The sequence below is a fragment of the Rhopalosiphum maidis genome, chromosome 3, assembly GCF_003676215.2.
Source record: "Rhopalosiphum maidis isolate BTI-1 chromosome 3, ASM367621v3, whole genome shotgun sequence".
NCBI lineage: Eukaryota > Metazoa > Arthropoda > Insecta > Hemiptera > Aphididae > Rhopalosiphum > Rhopalosiphum maidis.
The window spans coordinates 4,454,143-4,472,451 of record NC_040879.1 but is presented as its reverse complement, the minus strand read 5'-3'; the positions used below and the strand labels follow the sequence as shown (position 1 = coordinate 4,472,451).

The 18,309-nt window shown below is 37.2% G+C and overlaps 1 pseudogene; it reads left to right on the top strand.

Annotated features, from left to right (window-relative positions):
- Positions 1-15,676: 15,676 nt before the first annotated feature.
- LOC113560048 lies at positions 15,677-18,238 on the top strand (annotated as a pseudogene).
- The last annotated feature ends 71 nt before the right edge of the window (positions 18,239-18,309 follow it).

The window sequence follows — 18,309 nt, the reverse complement described above, 5'->3', positions numbered from 1 at the left end:
GTGTAGTATTAGCCGATAAGTAACGTAATACGTAAATTAGGTAAATAATATTATGTACATTTTCGTAATAAGAATATTTGTGTGATTTTAATATATTATATTATTTATTATTTTATAATAAATAAATTACTTTGTGTATTATGAAATGATATAGGCGATATAGCTTAATAAAATACAAAAGTAAATAGTCAAGATATTAAAGTAGATATATACAAAACACTAAATACTAAAAAAACAAAAAAATAAATTGATACATACAAATAAATGAATTAATATTACATACAAAATATAAAATAGTAAATTCAAAATATCAAATTACATACAATATAGTTATAGTCAAAATAATTAAATAATATATAAATAAACAAATTTATTTAATCGGAATCAGATGAAGTTTCTCCTGGAATGGTCATTATAGTCGAACCCATATTCTCCATTACTTCCTCCACGACAAAGTTGATCTTCCAAAATTTTTCTTCGATTTTTTTCGTATGATTAATAAAATGTTTCCACATATGAGGTGTGCAATGGTGGATACCGTCTTTTAAAAGTTTGTGTACATTATTTAATTTAAATGTCGAATTATTTGACTTAACATGTTGTTTGACGACTAACCATGCTAACTCTGTTGGATTTAGTTCGCAGTGATAGGGTGGTAACCGCAATATCACCCTATTATACTCTTTGACGTATTCGTCAATAACATATTTATTGTACATTGGTTTAATGCGCTTCACAATGTCCAATAACCGTATCTTAAGCATGAGTTTTTCAAATACTTCCCCTTGTTCCTCCAACCACTTCTCTATATCAATTTTTTTCCAATTTGACGTAGGATATGATTCGGCTTTCACACTGTGATACGGGGCGTTATCCATCACGATCACACAATTGTCCTTGAGCAAAGGTACGATGGTTTTCATCCAGTCAAAAAAAGTATCACCACACATCTCGTCATGGTAATCGTTCGTATTTTTTTTTGATTCGAACGACAAAAGACCACTTGGAACAAATCCGTTTTCGGAACCAATGTGGAGAACAATCAAACGCTTGCCCTTCCCAGTTGGATTGCTTGCACCGGTTGTAAGGCTTTTGAGGAATGCGTCTTTACATGATTGTACCGTCTTGTCAACCCATATCTTACTAGGGACGTCACCTGCATTTACCCACGTTTCGTACAGGTAGTAAATAGTCCGCCTTTCTGCACAATATTTCCGAATCTGCTCTAAATATTTATTTCTCCAAATAACAATTTCGTCCTTTTCGATCATTGCACTATTGCGACCTCTTTTGCTGTATTTAAAATTCATACTTCTTAGCAGCCTATGAAGTTTGGCACGAGAGAAATGAGGCAGGTCGGGGTCGTCGTTGATGGAAATAAGAATTTTATCAAGCGTCGGTATTTCACGTCTAAACCAAAAATCGTGAACTTTATGACGCACGGCATCTTTTTCAAGATCGTCAATTTTTTCGATAACTGTCGCTCGGTTTTTGTTTTTATTTGGAGATTTTAATACACCTGTGTTTTTATAATCTGAAATTGTCTGGCCAACGGTATTTTTTCCCACTCCTGTTGTTTTGCAAACACTTTTTATTAATTCCTTATACTTGATATCCGGATGTTCCAATAGTGTTGTTTTATAAACATTTATTATAGTCGTCTTCTGGCAAGAACAAACAAACTAAAAAAAAGTTATAAAAATGTTATTCTTAACGTAAATTATTATTCTTGAATTTTGTTAAAAAAAATATATGAATATGAATTCATTAATTAATATATACTTAATATAAATATATTTTAACTGCGGTCTGTTTCAAAAAAACATTCAAATACATATGATGTGTTGTAAAATAAACAATTTAAAGTGGGTGCTAATAACTGAAATTGAGAAATTAATAACTGAATTGTAGTGCCAATAACTGTAGTTTTAGGACATTTTGGAAACAAATATACATTTTTCTAAAGAGTACCAATAACTGTATACTTTACCCTATATGAGATGAATTTAAATTCTGATTACAGATAACGAAATATTACAATATTTTGATACATAAATTATATCCAGAGCTTGAAACCGACAATTTTTTCCGGTTTCGATTTCGGTTTTGGATATCGGTATTTATTTTTTCCTATTTCGTTTTTAGTTTCAAAAATCGGTATAATTTTTTTCAATTTTGTTTACAGTTTCGATATCGATTTTGGTTTTTAATGGTCTTAACCGGTGTTCAAAATCGGTATTCAATATCGGTTTAAAGCCCTGTAATATAAGTAATAAAATTATAAAAAAATGTGTTACCTTTCCTCTCGGATTTTTTTTTACCGGCGAAACGCCATCACCAGTTGTTGAACAGGAAAGCTATTCACTCATTATTATAATTTCAATCACGAAATTAAAAATCACACAAATCACTGTTAAAATTATTTTAAACAAATTGCTAATACGGCGGAGAAACTATCACTAGGCACGCTACGTATACACAGACACCGTTTACTCCTCACCACGACCGCCGGCGACCACCAGCGACGATCATCGTCGTCGTTGCAGCGGTGGGGATGCGAAAAAATGACCAATTTTGGTCGAGACACGGTCCCGTTCTTTCGTGAGACAGAGTTTAGATCTTCAGTATGGCGTAAGATTACCGATTTGAATCAACTGACTGATTCAAGTAATAAGTATTGCAGTAAGTAATAATCTATGTTTCTTTTTGTAGGAATAAAAAAATACTAGAATTTATTAACTTATATAAAGGTATAATACATATATATTAGGGTGTCCCTTATCTAACTATAAAATTTTTTTTTGCATTTTTGTTAGTCTCACCCACTTAATTTATGTATATGCATATAAAAATGAACTACAAAAAGTTTCGAGTCAATCTATTAAGGTTAACCCGTGCCGACTTGAATTTTAAATTTGAGTATATTAATTCATTCATAATTTAATGATAAATTTTATATTTCTATATATAACTCATTTACAATTAGGAAAATTAAAATTTATTACATAATATGTTTTAAATATAATAAAATTGTCTATAAATTATGTTCTTACATACTTCTTCTTATTTATTATAATTTACAAGTTATATTGACTTTTGTGTATGAAAGTATTTTTTTTCTTAAAATATTATTATGAATTTTTATTAATTAAAATTGTTTTTTCAATGTTTCCTTTTTACAATCAGGATATAGTCTTCTGTGTTCTTGTATACATTGTAATAGCAACTCAGACTTCTTATCATCTTTGGTTAAACTTCCGTGAAAATCTTCCATAAGTTTAACTGCTCTTTCCGCTGTATCATTTACTACATTTAGTGAGCATGCAGTTTCTTTCCCGTGTAAATAACTAATTTGAGTGTCCCATGTGCTCGGATCATCATTCAAAAAGTCCGTATTAATATTAAATCGAGAAAAAAATTGCATACTGTTCTTTGATATAAAAGAGGCCAGTGTTTTTTCTACAAAAAAAAATAATTTTTTTTCTTTTAATAATATTACTTACGTAATTAAATATCAAAAACGATAATATAAATAGTATAATATACCTGAAAAAGTTTCGCCAAGATCTTGAAATGAAACAATAAGACGCTTAGTTGGTTGGAGAATTCCATCATTGTTAAGTGACTGTACCATTAATTTTTTGATTTCGTTTGATAATGTGTCATCAAAGAAAGCTAATGCTGCTGTCTCTTCTGTTAAGTACCATAAATGATTACTAATTTTTGCTATAGCGGCTTTTGAAATTTTGGCGTGTTCATTTTCATAGTTCTAAACATTTTATAAAATTTAAATCGTTTGCCGGTGCTCTAACTGCTGCGGTACAGCTGAACCAAGCTTTCAAATAAAATCGAACAATAAAAACACAAATATTGACTTGAAACTTTTTGTAGTTTTATGCATTTACACAAATTAAGTGGGTGAGACTGACAAAATTGCGAAAAAAAAAATAAGGGACACCCTAATATATATAGTACAATATGTAGGTACAATACATTTATTTATGCTTGGTTTTTGCAACTTTGCAAAGTTACAAAATCCAAACACCCATAAGCGTGTTCAAACATTATCGGCTGGAGTAATTCTGATTTTTGTGCGACACTGAAAGTACCTATTACCAGGTTACACTTTTGCTTAGTTAATTTGTAATAATAATAATAATAATAAAAATAATTACTATTCCTAATAACAAAATTATTAATAAACTAAAAATTATACCTATGCTTCTAAATAAAATTTTATATGTTACTTTATACTTTACCTATGTACTTTAATAACCATGTATCAATGTATCGATTTGCAATGTCGATACTCTGTTTTTTTCTTATTTTATAGAATGAATCAAATATTGATTATAATCTTTTTTTCTGATGGTAATTTCAATAAAATATTAATGACAAATGATATAAGTAGTTGTAGTTTCAATTATAACGTTTCACAAATAGGTAGTTAAACATATTATTTTAGTAGAAAAAGATTTAATCGTTCAAGAGCAACCACCAAGTGAAGGTTTTGACAATAATATTAAACAAAAAGAAATATTAAGTATCCCTAAATGATATGTGATGGAACAACTAAAGTAATCGATGTAGGCACAATTTAATTATTAGTCCTTGTTGAATTGATAAGTATTAACTGTGAAATGTATTTAATATTTTTATATAGAAGGAAAATAATGAAGTAAAAAATATTTTAATGAAATACTATGAAGGGCAAATAATTCTAAACCATTTGAAATTCTCTGATATGTAACAACCATCAATGAGAAACAAAATGGCCCATATTATCATAACTCATAGTTACAGAATAGTTCTGATCAAAAGATAACAACATTTGAACTTAAAAAAGTGTCTTTTGAGTTAGTAAAACTTTGGGACTTGGTAGAACAAAAATGGAACAGAACGTTAAACTATCGGTATAAAATGTTGTTGGAAAATGAAAATAAAAATAAATATTTTGATGATTATCCTGCAATAAGAGCTGCAAATGAATTTTCTCTTAGTATTTTTTAAATTAAATAAATTAATTGTTATAGATAGAAATAGATTTGAATAACTTATATCCAGATAAAAACATGATATTTTTTGTTAAATTTTAAACATTTAAGAAAAGTTTAATATTGTATATTAAAAAGTTTAAAGCAAACATTTATCAAAACTTTCCTATGTTAATGGTAGAATTAGAATTTCCTCATAAACCTGGTAATATAACCTAGTATTTAACATGTGTGTTGTTTTGAGTATAGTATACCTAATATTGTAAAATAATAAATTATGTAAATGATTTTAATTTTTAGGTAATGATAAAATTGCTACATTAAAATTATTTGTGGAGTTATTCAATCCAGTTTATGTATCATATAAGCGCTTACATGGTAATACAGCAAAAAAAAAATTATTGGAGATTTTCTAAAGCTAAAATAAAACAAGGATTTATTCACTAAGCTAATTTAATTATTGTTTTATAATATTATTTAATTAATCAAAGTTCTCAAAACTTTTATTAATATATAGTTATCTTGTTTTAGAATATTTCTCAATTGTAAAAAATTGACAATATTAAATTAGAAAAAGCTCAAAGATTTGGCCAAACTGTTCAGCCATTTTTAATATTTATTAGCGAAGGATGCAAAAACAAAGATAATGTCAATGTCACTGATTTTTATGTTTTGATGAATCACAACTTTTTAAAATTGGAATCTCCTCTGAAAGCTCTTGAGGTATGTTTCAAGTCTTTTTTTTTTGTATGCATTTAAATTACCTTGCAGAAAGCGACCAAATTTGGTAGTTTGTTCAAAAGTATTTTTTTAATATTAACACAAACTATAATAAAAACTACCATATAGTAAACATTTTATAAATGATTTAAACAAATTTGAACTATGATACAGCACACGAAATGCGTGTGCCGACCGTAAATGAAGTTTTTACTCCGATCGTTTATGCTGAAGATTGTCTGTTTATTTTTACAATTATGAGGGAGTAGAGCTAAGTGACTGATTATCATTTACGGACCCCATACAATAATAGGTATGTTTTTATTTCGGCCTATATAGTATTAAAGGGAAGGGATCGAGTCTTATCACATCAAGCCCGCCTAAGCAAGTGGCGTTCGTTCATAGGACTCAACCGGAAAAGCGTGACCTACACAGGCGCGCTAGGGAGTCGTGTCAAGTGATGTCGCCCTGAGAAGGGCGATTTTAAGTGCGGCGTTTAGTGGCCACCTGATGATCGGTTGTTGTTGATCAGTCCTCGGCTGTGGGTCTGATCCTAGTCCTTGGATTACCGGCTCCTTGGTCGGTCGATTGTGAGACTCAACCGGAAAAAATAGCGTAGTCTAAGCAGGTGCGCTAAGGAGTTGTGTCGGGTGAAGTCGCCCTTTTCAAGGCGACATTTTAATCGTGGCGTTAAGTTGCGGACGATATAAATTGGACTGCCGTGGGGCTGCAGACTTGTCGAATAGTCGACGGTCTAGATGAATGCTGGATCGTTAGTAGAAGTACGGTAAAGCGGTAGTCTCGTCGAAGTCGTACGGAACGGTGCTTGAATCGCCGCGGAGCATCGAAGTAGTTGGATGGTCCGGAATCTTCTGCTATCTGGAACTGAGATAGTTGTTGACAGGTTGAAAATTTGAAGTGAACCGATCGGGTTTGCATTGCATTGCGTTGCATGATAGGAGGGACTTATTGTCCTTTGCCTGAGTTTCGGGGGGCTAGACCAATGACTCAGAGTAGGAGGTGATTTGGTTGAGGTGTTTTTATGTGCGCCTGGTCAGTTCACCGGGTCTGTTTCTGTTGCGCTCGGGTGGGCCGGACGTTTTGCCTATGTTTTGTAGGTAGCTGTAGTTAGATTGTTGGAGCTTGACGAACATGTTTTTTGAATTTTGAGTTATGGTTGATTGGATCGATGGAATTTGACTGGATTTTGAAATAACGGTGTTCCGGACAAACTAGGGCGAACCGGTGATTGTTCGAAGGGTAATGTTTTGTATTGCTTCCAGGCGTCTCCAGTTTGCATTTGATATAAGTGCGGCCCATGCTGGACCGGCATAGGTGATTATTGTTCTGACGTACATCTGGTATATGCTGAGCTTCGTTCGAACTGGAATTGGACTCAGCCGGTTAAGCACGGGGTACAGTGCGGCTCGGGTGCGTCTTGCTTTTTGGGTGGTTTCCATGACGTGCCGGTTGAATCGAAGTCTACTGTCGAGGTAAACTCCGAGGTGTTTTACTGCAGGTTTCCAGCTGATCTCCTGGTTGTAAATTTTTAATGGTGTCGATTTTTTAAGTCCTCTTCTCCCGAACTTTATTGCCAGGGTTTTGTCGGTGTTCAGAGTCAACTTCCACTTTTGGAGCCAAGGGAGTGTGACGTCGATTTGTGCTTGAAGTTTGTCCGCTGCATGCTGCATGCCCATGCTGGTTGCCATAAACATGGTATCGTCAGCAAAGAGATTTGTCAGGGTTCCAGGTGTAGAAGGCATGTCGTTTATGTATACTATGAACAAAATTGGCGAGAGACAAGAACCTTGGGGGATGCCTACAATCGGTGTTCGTGGTGTTGAGAAGTCGGAGCCGACTCGGACTGAATATGTTCTGTCTGAAATGAATGATTGCACCAGTCTGACGAACGAAGGTGGTACGTGTAGCTGGAGTAGTTTGTGCAGTAGTCCGTCATGCCACACTTTGTCGAACGTCTTCTCGAAGTCCAGGAATGCTGCCGCTGTTCGCTCTTCTCGGTTTGTTGTGTTGGCCAGGTGGTCGATTACTTTCGTCAGTTGGTTGGTCGTTGAGTGTTGTGATCTGAAGGCATATTGGTCAGATCGGATAGAAGTAGGTATGGCTTTTTTCAGATTAATCAGGATTATTATTTCTAGGACCTTGGCCATTGAATTAATGAGTGCTATAGGTCGGTGGCTGCTTGGATTTTTGAGATCTTTTCCTGATTTCGGTATCATTATCACTGTGGCTGCTTTCCAAGGAGTAGGGAAGTGTTGGTATCTTAGGCAGCAGTTGAACATTTTGGTCAGTGCCAGGATGGTTTTGTCAGAGAAGCGACGGAGAGCCGTGTTGGAAATGCCGTCGGGTCCCGGTGCTTTGTTGCGTGGTAGTCGCTTAATGATGTCTTTAACTACTCCTGGAGAGACCAGCTGAATTGGTGGTTTTGGTGATGTGTTTAGAATTTGGATTGAGTTGGCGACTAGTAAATTAGTGGCTGGAGTTCCATCCGAGCAATTGAATTGTGTGGCTAAGTTAGCAGCAAAAAGTTCAGCTTTCCCTAGGGGATCGAAGACGGGTCCTTGTTGGCCGTTTAATGGGTGGTTTGGAGGTTTTCTGTTAATTAGAGATTTGTTGATTTTGAATATTTTTGAGTCTCCGGGTCTTAGTTTTCCAAGGAGTGAGTCCCATTCGGCGCCTCTATGAAGTTGGATGAGCCTCTTGACTTTTGATGTCTGGTTATTGAACCTGTGTTTGGCTTCTGGGTTCCGGGTATTTTGCCAGGCCCTCCGTAGTCTTCTCTTTTTAGTGATTTCGAGCTGGATATTGTCTGGTATTCGTGTTTGGTTTGGTTGGCTAGTGAGGATAGAAGTATTTTTGGACAAGGTGTCCTGGACAGTAGTGGTAAAGTTCTCAATCATTTGATTGAGTTCCGATGTTGAGTTGATGGTTGGATTCGGACTTGGGATGGCAAAATGCAGATCGACTGCGAATTTTGGCTAGTTTGTAACATGTCTCTGTTGGTTTGGTGGGTCGGACGATGGCTTGCCTGGAAGGGTTAGGATGACCGGACTGTGGTCAGACGAGAGATCGTCTGAGAAGTTGCAGAGTTCATATTGTAGGTGGTTGTTCTTCAGTATTACAATATCTAGGACGTCAGGTTGATGATGACGTTGGTCTGGGTGGTGGGTCGGGGTATCTGGTGCAACAATGAGGTAGTCATTCTCCTCCATGTGGTTAAGAAGTGTCAGGCCAGCAGCATTTGTTCTTTGGCTGTTCCAGAACGGGTGTTTAGCGTTCCAGTCGCCCGCGAGAATTGTCGGAAGGTCGGTGTCTAGGAGGTTATCCACGTCCGATGGCATAAGTGGGTTTATAGGCCTTTTGTAAATTGTCAAGATTCTGGACTCTCGGTTGTTTAACTGAATGTGGATGGTAGTGTTTTCCAGAGAGTTTGTCTGGATGGGGACTTCGTAGTGAATGAGCTTGTTGGCTACTAGAATCGCTGTGCCTCCGGCGCTTCTTGACTGGCCGGAAGGAGTGGGTCGATCGTTTCTATAAATGTGGTAGTTTGGGAGTTTGAATGACGCTGTGGGTTTGAGGTATGTTTCGCTGAGTAGGATGATGTGGATTTTATGTTGTCGTATGAAATGGAGGAGTTCTGATTTTTTGTTGCCCAGACCTTGGCAATTTCAGTAGAGAATTTTAAGTTGTTCGTCCATCTTGGTTTATAAGTGAGACTATGGCCGAGATTGCTAACAGGATGGTGTCTTTGAAATTCGATGCAGTAGATATCTGGTATATGGCGTAATTCAGGATATCAATTAGGTTTGTGTTAATCTCGTTTAGCGGTTGAATTGGTGGAGCTAGTTGAGATTTGGGCGGCGATAAAGCCAGTGCATAGGTGAGTTGCGTTGTGCTTGTGGGTGGGATAGATGTTGGTTGAGTAGTTGGTGGCGGAGTGATGTCATGAGGTTTGGATTTCTTTGCAGAGGTAGCTTTGATGTAGGCGGGACATTGACGGTAGTTAGCCGTGTGTTCGCCATTGCAGTTGCAACATTTTGGCGGCTGGTCAGGAGTTTTGATACACGTCTTGGTTGCATGGTCTTTGCCGCATTTCACGCATTTTGGCTGGTGCTTGCAATTGGCTGAAGAGTGTCCGAAGCCTTGGCATGTGAAGCACTGGGATGGTCCTGATGTTTTGTATGCCTCTACGCGGATAATTAGGTAGAATAGACTGGATAGGTTGAAGATGTTCTTGCTTAATTGGGTGTTAGGGAACAACACCATGTACATCGGCAGCTTCCTTCCGTCTTTCAAGAATTGGCGCACGTGCGAGATGGTATATCTTAGTGATTCGAGCTCGGATTTCACGGTATCCTCGGTGTTGTAGCTTGGGACGCCCCTGAGCAGTACTTTGAGTTGGCGTTCTGCCGGCAATGAAAAGGTATGGAAGGGTATGTTGGCGTTTTCCAAAACGGCTTGTACTGAACGGAAGGTGGTTGTATCTACAGCTTGGAGCTTGATGTTGTTCTGACTGAACTTCGCTGTGAGTTTGTCTTGGGTGAATGAAGGCATGATCATGGGTGCAGCCGAAGCCCAGTGGGTCGGGTCCACGATTATTGGTGGGATGCGTTCCTTTTGGATGGTTTGGGGTGGAGGAGTAGGTGATGTGGAGCGTGAACTTTGACTCGAAGCGGAGCTGCTTTCAAATGATTCGCTGGAGATGGAGTCGGATTTGGTCGGTATAGGGGAAGGAGGTGCACTGCGTTGACGGCCTTGTTTTTGTTTCTTGTGATCTGTGGGAGTCGGCGAGGGGTTTGGCCTCTTCGCGTGCTTGCGTCCACCGCGGTGGGCACCCAAGTTGGATTGGAGTTGACGGCTTTCGGCTGGTTTGGTCGCCGTGCCGAGTGGTAAACGAGCCGCTATATTGTGCGGGCAGTTGGAATGTGCCGGCGGGATTGCGGGAGGGACCCGGATAGTGTTGCCGTGGCGATGCCAGAGCGCGGTCTAGCGACGGCGGGGGCGTGCTGGGGACGCTGGGTCGCGTGGAAGGTGGCGTACGGTGTGGACAGACGTAGAAAGACGGACTGTCCCGGACGGACGCCGGATGCGGAATGATGATGATGATGATGATCTGGTTTTTTGCTTTTGCTTAGTGGACGACCGATGGTCTTTTCTATACCAGGCATTGTGCCTTTGCTAGTAGTGGAGATTACGGTAATGGTTTTTGTGATTTAGGAGATTAAGAGGGTGGGTTTACTGAAACCCAATTTATTGGACGAGTTTTTGGATTTTTGTAGGTTTGAGTGGGTGTTGGCTGTACTTCTAGTCCGAGTTGTCGTATGTGCCTAAATCTTGATAGAGAGTTTTTGTGAAAGAATGAGGTGGCTTGGGAGTGGATTTGTGATTTGATTTGTTTTAGATTTGTGGTGGAGAGAGTGACTTTATTTGTTACCTACTTTGGAGTGCCCAGTATCGTTCTCAAACCAATAGTCTGTACGGCTTCAATCTTTTTCCATTGAGATTTGGTGATGAATGGGGCCCAGGCAGCGCCTGCATACGTAAGTATTGGATTTATATACATTTTGAATATGTTTATCCGATTTCTCGTTGGGATAGGGCTTCGTTTGTTTAAGATCGAGAATAGCATACCGCGGGTTTTTGTTGCCTTTTGGGTTATGTTTTGAATATGCTGGCGAAAGTTTAGTGTGCGGCCAATGGTGACTCCTAGATATTTGACGTGAGTAGACTAGGGTATAGGAGTGTTGTTGATAGATAGTTGAGATAGGTTTTTGGTTTGTTTTCGGCTGAACAGGATGGCGATGGTTCGGTAGCATTTATTCGAAGGCGCCATTTTTCAAACCAGTCAGATGCCGCACGTAGTTGTCTTTCAAGCTGTATCCGAGCAAAGTTTGGGTTGTAGTTGGAGGTGTAGAACATTGTGTCATCAGCAAAGAGAGCGACGGAAGCACCCGTGAGGACAGCTCGGGGTGAAGAGAGTTGGTCTTCAATGCGGACGCAGAAAGAGCGGTTTGATAGGAATGATGAGATTGTCTTAATGATCCATGGTGGGATGTTTAAGGTTGACATCTTATATATGAGACCATCATGCCAGACCCGGTCAAATGCTTTCTCAACGTCCAGAAACACAGAAGCTGTGTGGATATTACTGTTGAGGTTGTTGCAGATGTGATCTATGAATTTTACCAGTTGTTGGGTTGTAGAATGCTCGTGTCGGAAGGCAGATTGTTCCGGTCTGATTTTGTCGGTCAGGTGTTTTTGAAGCTCGGAGAGGACGACTTTTTCGTAGATTTTTGAGATGGAAGAGAGTAGAGCGATTGGCCTGTAGCTATCCGGTTTGAGAGGGTCTTTGCCCGGTTTGGGGATGGAGATTATCGTGGCTCTCTTCCAGGCCGTTGGGAAGTAGCACAGCTTGAGGCAGCCGTTTAGGATTTTGGTTAATGTCAGGACCATATTTTTAGGTAGCAGTCGTAGGGCGGTGTTGGTGATCGTGTCTGCGCCAGGAGCTTTATGTTTTGGGAGTTTTGATAAGAGTGATGCAATCCGGCCAGGGGATGAAAACGTGTTGTGGCTTGGAGACTCGATGGAGCTATATTGGGTATAAGCTGCGACTTCAGGAAGAAACTGCTCAGGGTTGGGTGTAAATTGAAGTGCAAGAGAGTCTGCAATAAGTTCAGCCTTTTCAATTGCCTGAAAAACTAGACCGCTTGGACCAGATAGTGGGTGTGAGGCTGGGCGTTTATGTAGTAGATTTTTATTAAGTTTATAAACCGAGCCGTCTTTGTGATTTAGGGTATTGAGAAACAAGTCCCATTCGTCTTGTTTATGGGTAGACAGCATAGTTCTGATAAATTTGATTTTGGAATTTAAGCGACGTTTGATTGCAGGGTCTCTGTAGAGCTGCCATTCCCGACGAAGGCGATTTTTTGCGTTGATTTCTTCGGTGATGTATGAGGGCAGAGCTTTGAACCTGTGTTTCGGATTCATCGCAGTGGAGCTTGACAAGATTGCAGAGTGGATGGAGGAAGTGAAATCTTCAATGGCACTGTCGATATCTGAGGTATTGGCAGTGCTAGGATTTAAATCCATTGGTTTATTTGCAAGGATGTCGGTGTATTTGCGCCAGTTGATGAAGCATTTAGCTGGTGGAGGATTGGAGGCGATTGGAGTTCCATGTACTTCGAGAACTACCGGGTTGTGATCTGACGAGAGATCATTTAAGTTGGTTACCGTGACTGGTAGAGGGACTTTTATGAGAGCGATATCAAGCACATCAGGCCGGTAAGATTGACTGTAAGGGTGATGAGTCGGAGAAGTAGGGGCAATGACGGCGTAATCATTTTGGCACACGTGGTTGTACAATGTTGAGCCCGAAGTGTTGGAAGTACGGCTGTTCCACATGGAATGCTTGGCATTGAAGTCGCCGGCAGAGATTGACCAGACAGAGCTTTGTGTAAGGGTGTCTAGATCAGACGTAACGAGCGTTTGGTTGGGAGGTTTGTAGACCGCAGTTACGAGGATTTCCATGTCAAAAATTTTGATTATTATTGAGGTAGATTGAAGATTGGAGCGAAGAGTAGTAGGTAGATGAGCAATGCGGCGGTGTACTAACACAGCAGTGCCACCGTGGGCGAGAGAACCTCTGACGGTTGGAAGATCCGTTCTGTACGTGTGAAAATTTGGAATGTGTAATTTGATAGATGGTTTGAGGTGTGTTTCACTTAAGAGAATAATGTCAATTTTGAGTTTGGATGCGAAGGCCTGAAGTTCATTGATTTTGTTTCTTATACCGTCTGAATTCCAGTGAAGAATTCTGAGGTTATTCATAACTAATTGTTAGAATATTGAGGAATGAAGTTATGGTTGAGCAGATTATTGACTTTGGGTCGTCAACCGTTGAAATGTCTGAGAGGAGCTTGGTCAGAAGAGTGATGATTGAGTTAATGTTGATTGCTGGTTTATTTTTTGTTGCTGCTGCGTAATCGGGATGTTTTCCAGCGGAAATAACTGGTGCTATTGGTTCGAGATTAGGTTGTTGAGGGAACTGGTTCTGAGTGATCTGTACTGGTAAAGGTTTCGTTTGGTTTGATTGGCTTTTGGAAAGTGAATTTGTGGCTTGAGTATAAGACGGACATCCGCGGTAGTTCGCTGTATGGGATCCGTTGCAGTTTGCGCATGTAGGAGTTTGGTCACGGGTTTTTTGGCAGTCGCTAGTGCGGTGGGAGCCAGCGCATTTTACGCAGCGTGGATGGTTACCACAGTTTTGTGAACCATGGCCGAAACGTTGGCAGGTGTGACATTGGGATGGGCCAGTTTTCCTGTAATTTTCAACTACTATTTTAAGGTAGAAAAGTTCGGTGAGTTCGAAGATATTCTTTGATTGGGTGCCAGTGAGGATAACAAGACAGATAGGCATAGGCTTCTCTGCCGTACCGAATCGACGGGTCATTTTCACTTTGAAATTGTGTGCAATCAGTTCATTCTTGAGGTCGTCGTCGGAGATTTCTGTGGGTATGCCTTTGAGGACTACTTTAAGCTGGCGGTCAGCGGCAAGAGTATGAGTATGAAAACCGATATTATTTGTCAGAAGTATTCTTTGGACCTGACGGAATTGAGTGACGCTAGAAGTCTTCACGTAAATTTTACCATCAGCCGACGATTTAGCGGTTATACCAACCGAGTCGGCTTCGGGGTTTGAAAGATTAGTGAGGCAGTGTTTCGCCACAAGGACGCAGTAAAAATGATAGGCAGTGGTAACGGAGTTTTTGGTATATTTTGGGCGGAGGGGTCCAACGGTTGAGTGGAAGAAGACCCGGTCGGTGTGGTCTGAGGCGGTTCAGTGTCCGAAAGATCGCTGGTTGGTTGAGAGTTGTCTGTTGAGACATAAGAGACGCCTGATAGCGATTCGGAGTCTGATGGATCGGACGATGGCGGTTCATCCGCTGCCGTTGTGTGGCGGCAACCTGTAGAGGTGGAGATGAGAAAGTCTCGTTACGGAGTTTCTTTGATTCGGTGATTGGAGGAGTCCGATTCCTTTTGAAACCGGCTCTGCGGCCGCCCATGGTGTTTCGTTCGGTATGTCAGAAGTTGTTTATTGAATCACGTCTGCACTGAATGAACACTGGAAGACTAATGATCTGGTTTTCGAAATGTGCCGGTATATATATCCATTGGGGGCTTTGTTGTTGTTCCTGATTGGTTGCGGGTTTTCATTTTGACGAGTCAATACAACATCGATACCTATAGGTTATTATAAGGTTAGTGTGATTTTACATCGTCATACTGTTGACATTTTTTTTGTATAGAGTCAATTATCTGTTATATGTCAATGGTCCTGAAAAGGACCGTTTAAGTTGTAGCTCCGTTACAACTTGTTAGGTAGATATATATAATATAATCGTTATAGTTGCGATCCACGATAACATTTATTATATAATTTCTTTTCTTTTATCTTCAGGGCCGTATTTGAGGGGGGCAAGTGTACCTTGTTGCCCGGGGCGGCAAATTTTTTAGCTTATTAGGGGGGCGAAAATTTTATATCGAAATATTATGGCGTATCTAATAACAAAAAAAAAAAATGTTTTTATTTATATTTCAATACATTTATTTGATAATTATTATCATTGATTATAAATACTATATAATATTTATAATCAATGTTATTATTTAATATTAAGTATTATTATATCTATAAATAGATTGGACTTTTTGAATGTACGATAACGTCGATAACGATGTGTTGCACCACCGTGGCTGTGCCCATATCGTGTAAACAAACTGGTTCTCGGTATAGCCGAATCGCGTGCCCCTTACTATTACATATTAAATTTACATCTGTTGGTGAATTGGTGACAGATATACGTTTATTTATTTTTTTTATTAAACGATACACAGTCAAATTTAAGTTTTTTCCATTTACGGTTTTATTTATGATCACGGAAGTTATGGATCGTAAAAAACTTAGTGGTGCTGGATACCGGTTAAAAGCCAAAGAAAAGGCTAGACAAATTGCTGATGTTGTTGTCAAGACTAAAAATATTAAACATTTTTTTTCTGTTTCAACCTCTAATTCTGGAGCTAGTGTTACTACGGATTCGAGTAAGTAATTGATTAATAACAGTTATAAGTAATAACTAATAAGTAGGTATTAAGTAATAACTGGGTCTTCAGTTCTTCACTCTCTTATTGTTGTTTAATATTATTAAACAAATACTTTTAATTCATATTGTATGAGTGAAATATAAAATTAATTGTATTGTATTGTTATATTATATATTTTTATTTTACATGAAAAAGTCTGTAAATAAATATGAGAAGTTGGGAACGTTGGTATCTAATATTATAAATTACCTTCTAAGAGTATTCATAATATAAAATTTTTTCAGCTAGCAATGTTAGTGAATGTAATGTGACTGAAGATCAAGTGATACAGTCGATAACTGTTGACGAAGTGGATGTAGTTAATGATGTGATACAAATGCATAACCCAAGTATTTCATGTCATTTTATTTTTTTGTTACCAATTAAAAATATTTATATTGACTTGTTTATTTAGCAGTGCTTGATAATTCTAATGATGGAGAAAATATTTTGTTAGAGGCAAACAATGATAATATATTGGTGAATGTTGATCTGTTTAAAGCACCCAGGTAAATTAAATATTTCATATTTTATTAAAAACAATATTTATGAATTACTGTAACAAATTATGTATATGAAGTAGTCCTGTGTTTTTAGTACAGATACCTATTTAGTTTTGAAACAGATAATTAACAAATGAAATAATTTAGAAAATTCAGAAACTTATGTTAGGATTGAATTAATTAAGTCATTACCTACATTTAATATTATATTATTATGATAAATGCTTTTTTCATTTTATAATCTTCATAGCTATACAATTTTAGTACAAAAAATACACTAGTATAAAAATAATTAAAAATACTTTTTAAATACATTAGGGCAAAAATAATTAAGAATAAACACAAGTACTTGAAATGTATTTAAATATATAAAACAAATACTCTTTTTGCTGTTCAAACATTGAATTCTTATACTTTCAATGTAATGTTTTATTAGTTTATTACCTAAATATCATACTCATACCTCTTACAATGATTCAGTATTTTTTTATATTACCAAAACTTATTAATGTTTTAGTGATTTAACTTAATAAAAAATAATTAATTTTACATATTTTGTTGTTGTTGTCTTGTTGATAATTGATTAAATATTTTTAATTTTCTAATTACAATAATTATAAACCAAGTTTTATATTTTAAACTTTAATAGTAATTATCCTGCACTATGGATCATTAATGATGTTACAAGAGACACAATATCTACATGCGGAATATCACAAAATATTAAAGAATTAGATTTTTCAAATTCAAAAAAAATCTATAATAATGTTATTCGAGGGAAAAAACAAGTTAATTTTAGGTACTGTTCAGCCAATTTTTTTTATACAGTTCTTATCAATGGTGAAAGAATTCAAAGAGATTATCTTGCATACTCTCAAAGTACAGGTGCTATTTGTTGTATTCCTAGCAAATTATTTGGAGCAAATTCTGCTTTTGATACAACTGGATTTTCAGATTGGAAAAGAGCGGGTAATAGAATCGCATCACACGAGCAATCGCCAGTTCATAAATCAAATACATTGACTCTAAAAAATCGAGGAACATTAATAAATAGGATTGACAGTGGATTATTGGATCAAATTAATGATGAAGTTAATTATTGGAAAAATGTTTTGAAAAGAGTGGTTGTAGTGGTAAAAACCTTGGCAATAAGAGGATTAGCTTTTAGAGGTAACTCGGAGAAAATTGGATGCCCACACAATGGAAATTTTTTAATGTCAATGGAATTAATAGCACAATTTGATCCATTTTCAGCATCACGTATTTCTAAATATGCTAATAAAGGAAAAGGGTCAACATCATACTTATTGTTCCATACATATGAACAATTTATAACTTTAATGAGTGACAAAGTATTGGAAAATGTTCTAAAAGAAGTCCAAACAGCAAAGTATTTTTCAATAATAGTTGACTCAACACCAGATATCTCCCATACTGACCAATTATCATTCGTAATAAGGTATGTTTTAGATAGGTATCCTAAAGAACGGTTCATGTGTTTTTTTAGAGAATACTGGTCATAAATCTGAACAATTGGCTGATAGTATATTAACCACTCTTGCATTATATAACATTGATTTAGCCAACTTGAGAGGACAATCTTATGATAATGCAAGTAACATGTCAGGAGCTTACTCAGGTCTACAGGCAAGAATCAAGGAAATTAATCCACTAGCTGAGTATTATCCATGTGCTGCACACTCTCTAAATTTGGTTGGTAGTTGTGCAGCAAATTGTTGTGAAGAAGCCTGTCATTTTTTTGAACTGTTACAAGCAGTATACTGTTTTTTTACGGCATCAACTCAACGGTGAGAAATGTTGAATGCAAAAGTGACGTTAAAAGGTCTGTCTGAAACTCGGTAGTTGGCTCTCAAAGATGCTTGTAGATCACTTAACAAAAATTGGGATTTGGTCATTGGAGTGTTGAAAAAATT